The sequence below is a fragment of the Aedes albopictus genome, chromosome 3 (assembly GCF_035046485.1).
Source record: "Aedes albopictus strain Foshan chromosome 3, AalbF5, whole genome shotgun sequence".
NCBI lineage: Eukaryota > Metazoa > Arthropoda > Insecta > Diptera > Culicidae > Aedes > Aedes albopictus.
Genome location: NC_085138.1, coordinates 134,076,008 through 134,090,910, shown reverse-complemented (window position 1 = coordinate 134,090,910; position 14,903 = coordinate 134,076,008). Strand labels below are relative to the sequence as shown.

Here is a 14,903-nt window from a genome sequence, read left to right as displayed (position 1 = left end):
AAATTTGACTTATTTTCCTCTATATGGGTAAAAATTTCATCCCGATAAAACTTAATTCGCCGTGAGAAAATATTACATTTTATAACGTCGTATTAAGTATCAATATATTGTTGATAAACGGTAAAAAATTCATTCAATTCGGTTCATTGGTTTCCGAGATATGACAGTTAAAAAAATAGTTGTCTAAAAAATAGTGTTTTACGAGAACGGTTCTAACTTCGCGAAAAATGAATCAATCGAGCCCAAATTTGTACCAATGATGCACACATAATAGGTTGACAAAACTTTTCCAGGTTCCGTCCTCCCGGAATTTGTTGTAATCGATGGTGGTTTTTACCCAGTGCATCTTTTTAGGCCGAAGGTTTTTAATTGTACCAAATGCAAGCAGTTTGGTTACAGTGATAGCTTTTGCGACAACAAGCCCCGTTGTGGCAAATGCAACCAAGCTCATTTGGAGGACTCTTGCACACAGGAAGCGGAAAAATGTAGCTACTGTGGCGGAGATCCACACGACTTGCAAGTTTGCCCGGCTTACAAAAGACGCATTCGAAATGAGAGTCGCTCTATCATAAGGCGCTCCAAACAGACATATGCGGAGATGGTGAAATCTTTTAAAACACCAGATTCCGTGTCTGAATCAGCTGTCCCAGTTGAAAATCCCTATCAGGAGTTGTCTTCCGATGATCAGGACGATGGCGAAACTGATGAGGGTGGATCTCTTTCGGAGGTACACGCACCTGGAAAAAGGAAGTCATCATCTTCCCCGGGATTGCGCCGAAAGGTCTTTTTAAAGTCTTCCCTCAAAAGTTTGCCTAATGTCAAAGGAGACGGGGTAAACTTAAAAACTCCGAAGAATCAGGTTCCGCCATGGCGGAGATCCACACGACTTGCAAGTTTGCCCGGCTTACAAAAGACGCATTCGAAATGAGAGTCGCTCTATCATAAGGCGCTCCAAACAGACATATGCGGAGATGGTGAAATCTTTTAAAACACCAGATTCCGTGTCTGAATCAGCTGTCCCAGTTGAAAATCCCTATCAGGAGTTGTCTTCCGATGATCAGGACGATGGCGAAACTGATGAGGGTGGATCTCTTTCGGAGGTACACGCACCTGGAAAAAGGAAGTCATCATCTTCCCCGGGATTGCGCCGAAAGGTCTTTTTAAAGTCTTCCCTCAAAAGTTTGCCTAATGTCAAAGGAGACGGGGTAAACTTAAAAACTCCGAAGAATCAGGTTCCTCTACACACTTCGAAAAAACCTCGTAATTTTATGTCATTCTACGCCGACATATAACAGCGAACAAAATGACACAAATTTGTGTACGATTTTATTTTTACATGATGCTTTCTAGTGCCAAATCGTGTAAAATTACAGCCTGCCAAATATGTACATACATAACCTCAATTATTGCATCATCCATTCAAAACTTTGCCTGCATCCCCTCACATTTTTTCTTTCAGTAATAAAATAAAGATTGGTTCAAAGTTTAATTTCATTTATTTACAATGCACTCAATTCCTATAGAAATAGTGTATCGATCACAATTAATCCGCGCAGTGCACTCTGTAGAAGCAGTGAAACCATGCTAGGAGATGTGGATTGAGATACGCGATTGCACTTCTACTCCGTAGATTATTTCGGTGAATATTCCGGTAATCAGCCCTCGGTTCACGACAGCTGGGATGGCGTGTTGAAGTCCTAAAGCCGGATTCACAGCTGCACTTAGTACTGGATGCACAGGAATCACATTTTGCTCACAAAATGATTAATTTTCCACTGTATCCTGATCTCAACGCGCAAAGCTGCAGTTGTAAACAACTTTGACATTTCGTCACAGCGCAGAACGAGTTTATGTCTCCGTTCATGTAAAAATACGCCGTTTGGAACTGAATAATGAATTAAGTGTTTTAATTTCAATTTTTGTTAATGAAAACGTGGTCAATGTGCCTGAAATCCCAGATTTTTTCAATTAATTCGCGTTTACGTCATTTGTAACAGAAAAATAGGTAGCATTTTATTATATGTCACCACTTATTAAGTCAAGTTATTCGTTTGCGTCTACTTTAAAATTGAGAATTTCTTAGTGTGTAGCTTCAGATCCATGTTGTAGTAAGAACCTGTCACCCCCGTCTCCGCCTGTTAAATACACTTCAAAGAAAAATAATCGACAAGGTAGCAAGAAAAAAGCTACCAAAGTTCCTCGCAGTTCAAGCAAGCCTCCTAGACCCAAGCGAGGACTGTTTACTTTTAGGGTTCTCGTGGATCGCTTATATGATGCCCTCAGCCTTCCAGAAACATTTAGAGGCATTATTGATATGTTTATACCTACACACTTCGAAAAAACCTCGTAATTTTATGTCATTCTACGCCGACATATAACAGCGAACAAAATGACACAAATTTGTGTACGATTTTATTTTTACATGATGCTTTCTAGTGCCAAATCGTGTAAAATTACAGCCTGCCAAATATGTACATACATAACCTCAATTATTGCATCATCCATTCAAAACTTTGCCTGCATCCCCTCACATTTTTTCTTTCAGTAATAAAATAAAGATTGGTTCAAAGTTTAATTTCATTTATTTACAATGCACTCAATTCCTATAGAAATAGTGTATCGATCACAATTAATCCGCGCAGTGCACTCTGTAGAAGCAGTGAAACCATGCTAGGAGATGTGGATTGAGATACGCGATTGCACTTCTACTCCGTAGATTATTTCGGTGAATATTCCGGTAATCAGCCCTCGGTTCACGACAGCTGGGATGGCGTGTTGAAGTCCTAAAGCCGGATTCACAGCTGCACTTAGTACTGGATGCACAGGAATCACATTTTGCTCACAAAATGATTAATTTTCCACTGTATCCTGATCTCAACGCGCAAAGCTGCAGTTGTAAACAACTTTGACATTTCGTCACAGCGCAGAACGAGTTTATGTCTCCGTTCATGTAAAAATACGCCGTTTGGAACTGAATAATGAATTAAGTGTTTTAATTTCAATTTTTGTTAATGAAAACGTGGTCAATGTGCCTGAAATCCCAGATTTTTTCAATTAATTCGCGTTTACGTCATTTGTAACAGAAAAATAGGTAGCATTTTATTATATGTCACCACTTATTAAGTCAAGTTATTCGTTTGCGTCTACTTTAAAATTGAGAATTTCTTAGTGTGTACAGTAGAAGAATATCTTCGGAATCTGACACAATCATGGCCCCTCCTTGCTGCGATCATATCTTTCGATGGATAATTCATCAAGTGAGGTACAAGATATGATCACTGTGCTACAGTGGAACTGTCATAGTCTAAAACCTAAATTAGACCTGTTTAAGTTTTTGATTCATAACTCTGATTGTGATATATTTGCCCTTTGTGAAACATGGCTTTCTTCTGAAGATGAACTCAACTTCCACGATTTTAACATTATACGCCAGGATAGAGATGACCATTATGGGGGAGTTCTTTTGGGGATCAAAAAGACTTACTCATTTTATAGAATTCCAATCGCGACTCATCCTGGCGTAGAAATCGTCGCTTGCCAAATAAACGTAAAGGGTAAAGAACTTTGCGTAGCTTCCGTTTACATTCCTCCAAGAATTTCAATTAACCGCCGTCATCTTTGGAATGCGGTTTCTGCACTATCTCATCCAGTTTTAATTCTGGGTGATATGAACGCACATGGTACAGGGTGGGGCGAACCATATGACGATAATAGAGCGGCCATTTTCTATGATTTGTGCGACGATTTCAATTTGAACATTTTAAATACAGGTGAAGTGACACGTATTGCATCTGACGACAAAGAAAGTCGTCTCGACCTATCACTGGGGTCAAGTTCACTATCATTCGATTGCTTGTGGAAGGTAATCGAGGATCCTCATGGTAGTGATCACTTACCCATTATAACCACCATAAAGCATAATAGTGAAAGGTCAGACCATCCAATTCAGGTTCCTTTTGACCTCACAAGGAATATCGATTGGCAAAAGTATGCAGAAGCGGTATCTTTTGGCATCGAATCATTCAATCCCCTCCCACCTTTGGATGAGTATCGATTCCTGTCTGAACTGATATATAAGAGTGCATTAGAATCACAAAAGCGACGTGTTCCAAGTGCAACCTTCAAAAGAAGACCAGCCACACTAGGCTGGGATGATGATTGCACCCAGTTGTATCTTAAAAAATCTGATGCTTTCAAAACTTTTCGTAGGCACGGTACCTCAGATCTTTATCAAGAGTACGCAAAGCTCGAAAGACAGCTGAGAAACCTGCTGAAAGCGAAGAAGCGTAGTTATTGGCGACACTTCATTGAGGGTCTCTCAAGAGAAACTTCAATGACAACGCTTTGGAGAGTGGCTCGCAACATGCGAAACCGCTCTTCTTCTAATGAGAGTGACGAATACTCCAACCGGTGGATATTCAGCTTCGCGAAAAAGGTCTGCCCAGACTCAGTCCCAGCACAACCGATTTCTTGGGAAACATCCCCAAGAGACGGTTCTCTGGACAGACCCTTCACTATGCTGGAACTATCTATGGCTCTTCTTTCATCAAACAATTCCGCTCCGGGATGCGATATGATCAAGTTCAATCTTCTTAAGAATCTCCCAGATATCGCGAAAAGACGACTACTGGATCTGTTCAACTCATTCATGGAGAACAACATTGTTCCGCTAGAATGGAGACAGGTCAAAGTAATAGCTATTCAAAAGCCTGGTAAACCAGCGTCTGATCATAATTCATACCGCCCAATTGCTATGTTATCATGTTTAAGGAAATTGTTGGAAAAAATGATCCTATCGCGACTCGACCATTGGGTTGAATCGAATGATTTGCTTTCAAATACACAGTTCGGGTTTCGCAAGGGCAAAGGAACAAACGATTGTCTAGCGTTGCTTTCAACAGATATTCAACTGGCCTTTGCGGAAAAGGAGCAACTGGCTTCAGTTTTCTTGGATATTAAGGGCGCCTTTGACTCAGTTTCCATAGGCATATTGTCAGAAAAACTGCACAATAGTGGACTTCCAGGAATTTTAAATAATTTCTTGTATAATTTGTTGTCAGAAAAACATATGAGTTTCAATCTCGGACAACTGACAACTTCCAGAATTAGTTACATGGGTCTACCCCAAGGCTCATGTTTAAGTCCCTTGCTTTATAATTTTTACGTGAAAGACATTGATAGTTGCTTGGAAGGACAATGCACGCTAAGACAACTTGCAGATGATGCTGTGGTTTCTCTAAAAGGCCCACATGCAGAAATGTTGCAAAGACCATTGCAAAATTCTCTAAATAATCTGTCAATCTGGGCAAGAGATTTAGGGATCGAGTTTGCTCCGCAAAAAACTCAATTGGTTGTGTTTTCTAGAAAGCGGAACCCAGCCCAACTGAAACTCAATCTTTTGGGAATAGAAATCGACCAGTCTTTGACTTCGAAGTACCTTGGGGTCTGGTTTGATTCAAAAGGCACTTGGGGTACCCAAACCAAGTATTTGGTGCAAAAATGTCAACAAAGGATCAATTTTCTACGCACAATTACCGGAACATGGTGGGGTGCTCACCCGGAAGACCTCATAAAACTTTACAAAACGACTATTCTCTCTGTTATTGAGTATGGCTCTTTCTGCTTCCACTCAGCAGCAAACTGCCACCTAATAAAGTTGGAACGAATTCAATACCGTTGTTTGCGTATTGCTCTCGGCTGTATGCACTCAACGCATAATGCGAGCCTAGAGGTCCTGGCAGGGGTAAAACCTCTCCAGAACCGATTCTGGGAGCTCTCGCTAAGGTTACTTATCAAGTGTGGAGTGAGCAACACACTTGTCATTGAAAACTTCGAAGAAATGCTCAGTCTGAACACTCAATCAAAATTCATGAGAATTTATCTGTTCTACATGTCATCTGACATAAGCCTACCAAGTTATAATCCTCCCCGTGTACACTTCACTAATGACAGTACCTCTGTTAAATACGATCTGTCCATGAAACAAGCTGTTCATGGAATATCAGATCAACTTCGATGTATATCTATTCCTCGCATTTTTAACGAAAAGTACCAAAATGTCAATTCCTGTAAGAGATTCTTCACTGATGGGTCTCGCATAAATGGATCCACTGGTTTCGGTGTTTTCAATGAAAATTTCACCGCCTTCCGCAAACTTCAGGAACCTTGTTCGGTTTATGTTGCTGAGCTGGCAGCAATCAATTTCGCTTTGGGGATGATTTCAAACATGCCCGTAGACCATTTCTTCATCTTCTCGGATAGCCTTAGTTCGATTGAGGCACTCCGGTCGATGAAACCTGTAAAACATCCATCTTACTTTCTTACAAAAATAAGGGAGCAGATGGGTGCACTGGTCGAAAGATCATACAAGATTACCTTTGTATGGGTCCCCTCACATTGCTCAATTTATGGCAATGAGAAGGCGGACTCTCTCGCAAAGGTGGGCGCACAGGAAGGTGAGATCTATGATAGAAGAATTTCACATGATGAATTTTTCCATTTTGTTCGCCAGAGTTCTCTTCAAAGTTGGCAAAATGATTGGCGAGATGGCCAGCTGGGACGGTGGTTACATTCCATTATTCCTAATGTTTCATTGCGAGTGTGGTGGTATGGTCTGGATGTAAGTCGCAATTTCATTCGCGTGATGTCAAGACTTATGTCCAACCATTACTCGCTAGACGCGCATTTACACAGGATTAACCTCGCGTTGAGCAATGTTTGTACTAAGTGCGGTTCCGGTTATGATGACATCGACCACGTAGTTTGGCAATGCCCGGATAATGACGCCTCCAGAGCGCTACTATTGGATACCCTTGAGGCCCGAGGTAGACAACCCTTTGTTCTTGTGAGAGATGTGTTGGGGACCCGCGATGTCACATACATGGGATGTATTTTCGACTTTCTTCGCTCTGCTGGTATAAAAGTTTAATTCGCTTGTGTTTTCTTCCCCAGTTTTTTTTTTCTCTGTTTTGTCCTCTTTGTGTTACCAAGCTGCTCCTGGCCATCCGGAAGACCAAGTCCCACAACAAGTTGGTACCAACACCACAAGGCACCGAATACGCTAGCAAGATGCGATTCACCCCCGGATGAGCAGCAGTGAAACCTTTGGCCCAATCCTTACCCTGTCCATCCCTCAAAATGTGACCTTCTAACCTCGAGCTGCCACGAGTACCCTGGCTTCCACCCAATACTAACAGATATCATTAAAAAGTTATTACTCTGTATAATGTATACTATCAAGTACAAAGAAAGATCCTCGGCTCCGTAAAGCGTTATACGCGATTGAGCCTTAAATAAATGAACTAGATAAAAAAAAAAAAAAAATAGGTTGACAAACAGTCAAAATTTGAGATTTTTTGATGCGCTCTATAAAAAGTTACAGCATGTTGATTTTTTTTGTGGGAGAAAAAAAGTTGCCTATCCCAAACATTTTGGCCATCCCCTGTATGTGCCTCTAAAGTTTGTAGGCAAAATTGCAATGGGATTTCTTGATGTTTCACCTTAATGTAATAGAACATAAGAATAACGAAATGCCAAGAAGCAACAGAAACAAGGCTTCTGTAGATTAGTGATTTCAGCACCCGACGATCTTCTAACATGTGAACCGTAGGATAGACTACCACGTAAGCAAAAGAGTTTTGTTCGCAATGTTGGCACTGAGAACAATTTTAAGCTGTTCCAAACTACATATCAGCGTGCATGACGTTCAAACTGTATGATTCATTGGCAGATGAAATATTTAGGAAAATTGGTCACAACAAAGACATGCCCTGCTAGTATGATGTATGGGAGAAAGGATTCCCAAAGCATGTTTCCAAACACAAAACTGATTGTGATCACCAATGTAAGGGAGATCAAAATGTTGGCAAAATTGAGTTATGCACTTTTATCTTAGCTTAATAATTCATACACACAGGAGCATGCTCGCTCACAACTATCCTATAAAATTCTTGGTTTATAAGACGAGTTTTATGTGAAATAGCTATTATGACCAAAAGCGTGCATGAAGGACATCAATTTTTATCATATTGCATAACCCAGCGTTGCACAAGTAATTCAATTGATTTATACCATTGTCCTAGGTAAAAGGTGTATGCACAAAACTCAATTTAATTGACGACAAGAGAAACAAAGGTCTCGATTCTGTAATTATTTCTATCAAACACAGCATGGAACTGCGACTTTTCATTAAGGTTTATCCGTTTTTTGCAGAACTTGATAAAAACTCAAGTAAATCTTCATTGGAGATAGAAAATGAAAAGAAAATTGATTGATAGAAAGACAGAAATATAAAAAAAGTAGACAGATAGAAAGAGGGAATTGAAGAAAACTTCAAAATGGAATGATAGAAGGAAACAATAAAAGAAAGATTAAAAAATTGAAAAAAGAAAAACAGAAAAAATAGAACGACAGAAATGAAGAAAAATAAAAAATAGAAGGATAAAAAGATAAAAAGGAGCATTTCCAGTACAGAACACGAAAAAATTTGCTATTTTTGACTCGATATTTTCTTTATCTTGAATGAGAATTTGTTTACGCGCTTATTTTCAAGAATTATTTACTCTTGAATTAACACATTACCTATTTTCCCACCTAACTTTTGAAAAGAACGTATGAAAAAAAAACCTATTTCTTACTGATAGTATGTACTAACAGTTTCCCAAAGTTTTTCCAGGAATCATTTTTAAACAATTTTAACAATTATCGTTCCAAGCACTCCGTCAGCTCCTCTAGAAATTTTCTCTTTACATTTGGTTACTGCTGGAGGATTTTCACTTTTTGTCCCGCCTGGTATCCAGGGATGGGAACACTCACTTGGAAAGAGTTACATTCACTTGGTATTTTCTCAGTTCAGAAGCATGCTATCAAAAAACAGTGTATGGAGCACTTTTACCTTGTGGTTTTATCTAAAACTTTGCCGAACACATCAAGGGTCGTATTCGCATACCAAAGTCGTGAGAGGACTATGAAGACGAGTCTCCACGAGGTGAATGCAAATTACACTCACCTCGTGGAGAGTTGCCTTCAACGCTCTGTCAAGACTTTGGTATGCGTGTGCGACCCCTACTTTATTCGGAAAAGTTTGAGATAAAACCACAAGATAAAAGTGCTCCATACACTGTTTTTTGATAGCATGCTTCTAAGATGAGAAAACAGCAAGTGAGTGTAACTCTTTCCAAGTGAGTGTTCCCATCCCTGCTGGTATCCCGCCTGGAATTTCTTCAAGAATCGGAGATTCCTCCTGGAATTATTTCAAAAATTCTTTCAGGAGTTCTTTTATGAATTGTTTCCGAAGTTCCTTCGCTGATCTCTCCATTAGTTCGTTCAGGGATCTCCCTAATACCTGCAGGAGGATTCAGGGATGCCTCCAGGTGTTCATCAAGAATTCCTTCAGAAGTTCCCTAAGCTATTCAACTGGAGTTTGCTCAGGTATTCTTCCAGAAGTCCCTTCAGAGATTCTTTCAGGAGGCTTCATAAATACATCCTGGAGATCCATCAAGAATTCCATAAGAAGTTTCTCCAAGAAGTCCTGCAGGAGGTGTTTTAAAATTTGTCCAGGAGTTCCTTCAGAGATTCCTCCAGAAGTTTCAGGGATTCTAGCAGATGATTCTTCAGAGATTCCTCCTCAAATTCTTCAGGGATTCCTGCAAAGGTTCCTTCAGAAATCTCTCCGGAAGTTCCTTCAGAGAATCTTACAGAAGTTCCTTCAATAATTTCCTTAGCATTATAATCACGCATATCTTCAGGATATTCTTGAGGGGTCTTTCATGGAGTTTCTCTAAGTATTCTTCCAGGAATTCCTTCTGGAATTCCTACAGGATTTCCTTCTTAAGTTCATCCAGGAATTCTTTAGAGGATACCTTTTGCAAATTCTTTTCCCAACAAGAGAGATTCTCTTTGGGAGATTCCGTTGAAAATCCTTCAAGGATTTCGCTTGGAAATCCTTCGGATATTCATACCAGAATTCTTTCGAGAATTCCCCCCCGGAATTCCTGCAGGGATTTTTTTTTTGTAATTTCTTCGAGGATTCCTCTGAACTTCCTTCGAGCATACTTCCTGGATTTCCTTCGAGAATTCCCCTTCGAATTTTTTCAGAGACTCATCTTAGAATTTCACCTGGAATTCTTTCAGGGATTCCTCCAGATATTCCATTGTGAATTCCTCCTGGAATTCCTCTTAGAATTCCTGTGGAGATTCCTTCTGGAATAACTTCGGGAATTCCTGATGGAATTCCTCCGGTGATTTCTCCTGGATTTTATTTAGGGATTCCTCCTGGACTTCCTTCGTGGACTTCTCACGGAATTCTTTCGGGAATTCCTTCCAGAATTCCTTCTGAAACTTCTTGAAACTTCTACGGGAATTTCTCCTGTAATTTCTTCGGAAATTTTTCCTAGATTTCCTTTGCGATTTTTTTTTGGAGATTTCTGCTGTTCTACTGGAATTCTACTGGAACTCTTTCGGGAATTCCTCTTGGAATTCTATCGGTGATTTCTCCCGGAATTCCCTCATGAATTTCTCCTGGAACTCCTTCAGGGGTTCCTTTTGGATATTTTTCGTTCCTTGGGGGATTCTTTCTACAATTCTTTGTAGAATTTCCTCGTGAATTCCCTCTGGCATTCTTCTGGGGATTCCTGCTGGAATTCCTTCGGGATTCACTCTGGAATTCTTCAGGGATTTTCTCTAGGAAGTCCTTAGAAGATTCCTCATAGAGTTCCTTCGGGGGTTTGTCCTTATATTTCGTCGGGCCTTCTATCTGGAATTGCTTCGAGATTCCCTCTTTGAATTCCTTTGGTGATTCATTTTGAAAATTCCTCCTGAAATTCTCCCGGTGATCTTCCACGGAATTCTTCCAGAGATTCCTGTTAGAATTCCTCCGGGGATTCCTGTTAGAGTTCCTCCAGGGATTCTTACAAGAATTCCTTCGGGGATTCTTACAAGAATTCCTTCGGGGATTCCTACAAGAATTCCTTCGGGGATTCTTACAGGAATTCCTTCGGAGATTCCTGATGAAATTCTTTCCGAGATGCCTCCTGGATTTTTTTCGATTATTACTGGTTCTTCCTAAAACTCTCACAGGGATCTCTCCTGGAATTCCTTCAGAGATTCCTTCTGAATATTTATCGTTGATTCCTCCTAGAAAGCCTTGAGGGTTTCTTCTCGATTTTTTTGCAGAAATTCTTACTGGAATTCCTTTGGAGATTCCTATTGGAATTCCTTTGAGGATTCCTGCTGTAATCCCCTCGGGATTCTTGCTTGAATTCATAAGGTGAAGTCTTCCTGAATTTCCTTCTGAAATACTTCGAAAATTCCAAGCAGGGATTCCTTAAGAAGCTCCTGTAGGGATCTATCAAAGAGAGATTCTGGAACCACCAGAGATTCCTGCAAAAGCTCCTTCAGAGCTTCATACAGCAGATCCCGAGAAGGATGATTTTTTTTTGCATCTTAAGACGGACAGGTTCACAATTGAGATTTTTTTTTTTCAAAAAACTACCGGCAAAAGCTCGGCAATTCGTTTACAGTTTAGAATTGCCACCGCTGTAGACAGATATATAAATGACGAGATAGAAAGAAAAGAAGATACGAAGGTGGAAAGATCGACAAATAGAAGAATGAAATTGAAAAAAAAAAACAAAAACATACAAAGAAATAGTAAGATAGGGAAGGAGAGGTATTCAAAAATTTAAGTGTTTAAAAGTAGAATTCTGTCGTAGATAAATACAAATATAATATAATAGATGGATGTAAATAGTAGGATAGTATTTTTAAAAATCTATATACAATATAGGATGACAGAAAAATAAAAATATAGAAAAGTAGAAGTAGAAAGACAGGCAGATAGAATGATAGAAAGATAAAATTAGAATCTTGGAAAAAAGGAAATAAGGAAAATGGCAAGATAGACAAATAAAAAAGAACGATGAAAAGATTAAAGGGTACAAAACCAAACAGATTGGCACACGGAAAGATAGGTATAAAGATTTAACTGAATTCTTGCAATACAGCAAAAGCAAGACCGAAAAAGAGAAATATAGGAAAATGAGCAAGTACAAAAAAATATAAAAATAGAAATATCAGTAGTCAAACAGATATGGTAATTAATAGAAATAGGGATAAAAAGTTACAAAAGAAAGGAAGCCTAAAGTTGGAAACAATGCTGAACAGTGAGAGTACTTAGAGAAATTAGCTGAACAGGAAGATAGAAAGATAGAAAGATAGAAAGATAGAAAGATAGAAAGATAGAAAGATAGAAAGATAGAAAGATAGAAAGATAGAAAGATAGAAAGATAGAAAGATAGAAAGATAGAAAGATAGAAAGATAGAAAGATAGAAAGATAGAAAGATAGAAAGATAGAAAGATAGAAAGATAGAAAGATAGAAAGATAGAAAGATAGAAAGATAGAAAGATAGAAAGATAGAAAGATAGAAAGATAGAAAGATAGAAAGATAGAAAGATAGAAAGATAGAAAGATAGAAAGATAGAAAGATAGAAAGATAGAAAGATAGAAAGATAGAAAGATAGAAAGATAGAAAGATAGAAAGATAGAAAGATAGAAAGATAGAAAGATAGAAAGATAGAAAGATAGAAAGATAGAAAGATAGAAAGATAGAAAGATAGAAAGATAGAAAGATAGAAAGATAGAAAGATAGAAAGATAGAAAGATAGAAAGATAGAAAGATAGAAAGATAGAAAGATAGAAAGATAGAAAGATAGAAAGATAGAAAGATAGAAAGATAGAAAGATAGAAAGATAGAAAGATAGAAAGATAGAAAGATAGAAAGATAGAAAGATAGAAAGATAGAAAGATAGAAAGATAGAAAGATAGAAAGATAGAAAGATAGAAAGATAGAAAGATAGAAAGATAGAAAGATAGAAAGATAGAAAGATAGAAAGATAGAAAGATAGAAAGATAGAAAGATAGAAAGATAGAAAGATAGAAAGATAGAAAGATAGAAAGATAGAAAGATAGAAAGATAAAAAGATAGAAAGATAGAAAGATAGAAAGATAGAAAGATAGAAAGATAGAAAGATAGAAAGATAGAAATATAGAAAGATAGAAAGATAGAAAGATAGAAAGATAGAAAGATAGAAAGATAGAAAGATAGAAAGATAGAAAGATAGAAAGATAGAAAGATAGAAAGATAGAAAGATAGAAAGATAGAAAGATAGAAAGATAGAAAGATAGAAAGATAGAAAGATAGAAAGATAGAAAGATAGAAAGATAGAAAGATAGAAAGATAGAAAGATAGAAAGATAGAAAGATAGAAAGATAGAAAGATAGAAAGATAGAAAGATAGAAAGATAGAAAGATAGAAAGATAGAAAGATAGAAAGATAGAAAGATAGAAAGATAGAAAGATAGAAAGATAGAAAGATAGAAAGATAGAAAGATAGAAAGATAGAAAAATAGAAAGATAGAAAGATAGAAAGATAGAAAGATAGAAAGATAGAAAGATAGAAAGATAGAAAGATAGAAAGATAGAAAGATAGAAAGATAGAAAGATAGAAAGATAGAAAGATAGAAAGATAGAAAGATAGAAAGATAGAAAGATAGAAAGATAGAAAGATAGAAAGATAGAAAGATAGAAAGATAGAAAGATAGAAAGATAGAAAGATAGAAAGATAGAAAGATAGAAAGACAGAAAGATAGAAAATAAGAAACATAGAAAGACAAAAAGATAGAAAGATTGAAAGATATCGAGATAGTTAGATAGAAAGATAGAAAGATAGTAAGATAGAAAAACAAAAAGATAGAAAATAGAAAGATAGAAGGATTGATAGATATAATGACTAAAAGATACGAAAATTGAAAGACACAAATAGAGAAAACAGAAAATCCACTAAATGGAAAATAGAAAAAAGGAAAGAAATAGAAAAAAATACAAATATGTTGAAGAAGGAAAGAAACATAGCAATACATAAACATAAGGTAGAAAAAAAATGAGCACTAACGAAGTAGACATGAAAAATTAAAAATATGGAAAGATAGAAATAATGGAATATAGAAAAGGCAATCAGATTAAATTAATAGTAACAGCTTACTACAATTTAACAACGGAATCAAAGTATTATGATTCATGCAAAAAAAAACTAGAAGGTCAAAACAATACAATAACATTTAAAAAAACATGTAAGAAGCTAGAAATATCAATAGATCGAAACAAAGACTGCTAAAATAATCAAATGATGGAAAAAACGACAGAATGAAAAAGACAAATTCATAAAATTGAGAAAACAATAAAATTTTAAAGATGGATTCTTAGAAATAAAAATAATGAATTATAAGTTATGACCAGTAGAAGTATATGTAAATGCATTTTTATTTCTCCACAAGCATAGCCGGGCAAAATATATGTTTCCTTCCGTTCACGATTCCCAAACAACCCCCAAACTAACTCACCTTGTTCCCCAAATCTTTAACCCACATCACGAGGCAACCAGTAAACTCACCTGAAAAGAGAATGAAAGAAAACAAAAGGTCATATATTTCCGATTCAAATTAATCCAATCTCATCTGGAAATCGGACTCCTATTTGCAGTCCCTGCCACCAAAACAACCAGATCACAAATTTTCCAAGCATAAATCACTGTTCACCTTGTGCTGTTGTTTGTTACTTTCATGGTATGGTTCCTCACCATACAGCCCTCGACAACAGTCAGCAAACGAGATAGAGAGAGAAAGACTGGAAAAGATACATTGGCCACGCGAAGGTTGAAAAACTTTACCCAGGAGAAATTAGAGCAACAGCAATAAAACTCCCTTCGGTCGTCGGTGTGACTTTTCCGTCCCCGTCGTCGTCATTGGCGTAGGTAAGTGTCGTCAGCTCGATGGCGTTGAAGTCGAATTGGCAGAAGATTGTTGCCCTAATTGTAAGGTTGAAATGATGCATAATAAGTGTGAAATT

General features: G+C 37.5%; 1 protein-coding gene across 3 annotated transcripts in view; it reads right to left on the bottom strand.

Annotated features, from left to right (window-relative positions):
• Positions 1-14,903, bottom strand: part of LOC115269993 (peritrophin-1) — a 285,409-nt gene that overhangs the window by 102,164 nt on the left and 168,342 nt on the right. The gene's annotated exons all lie outside the window — the stretch shown is intronic.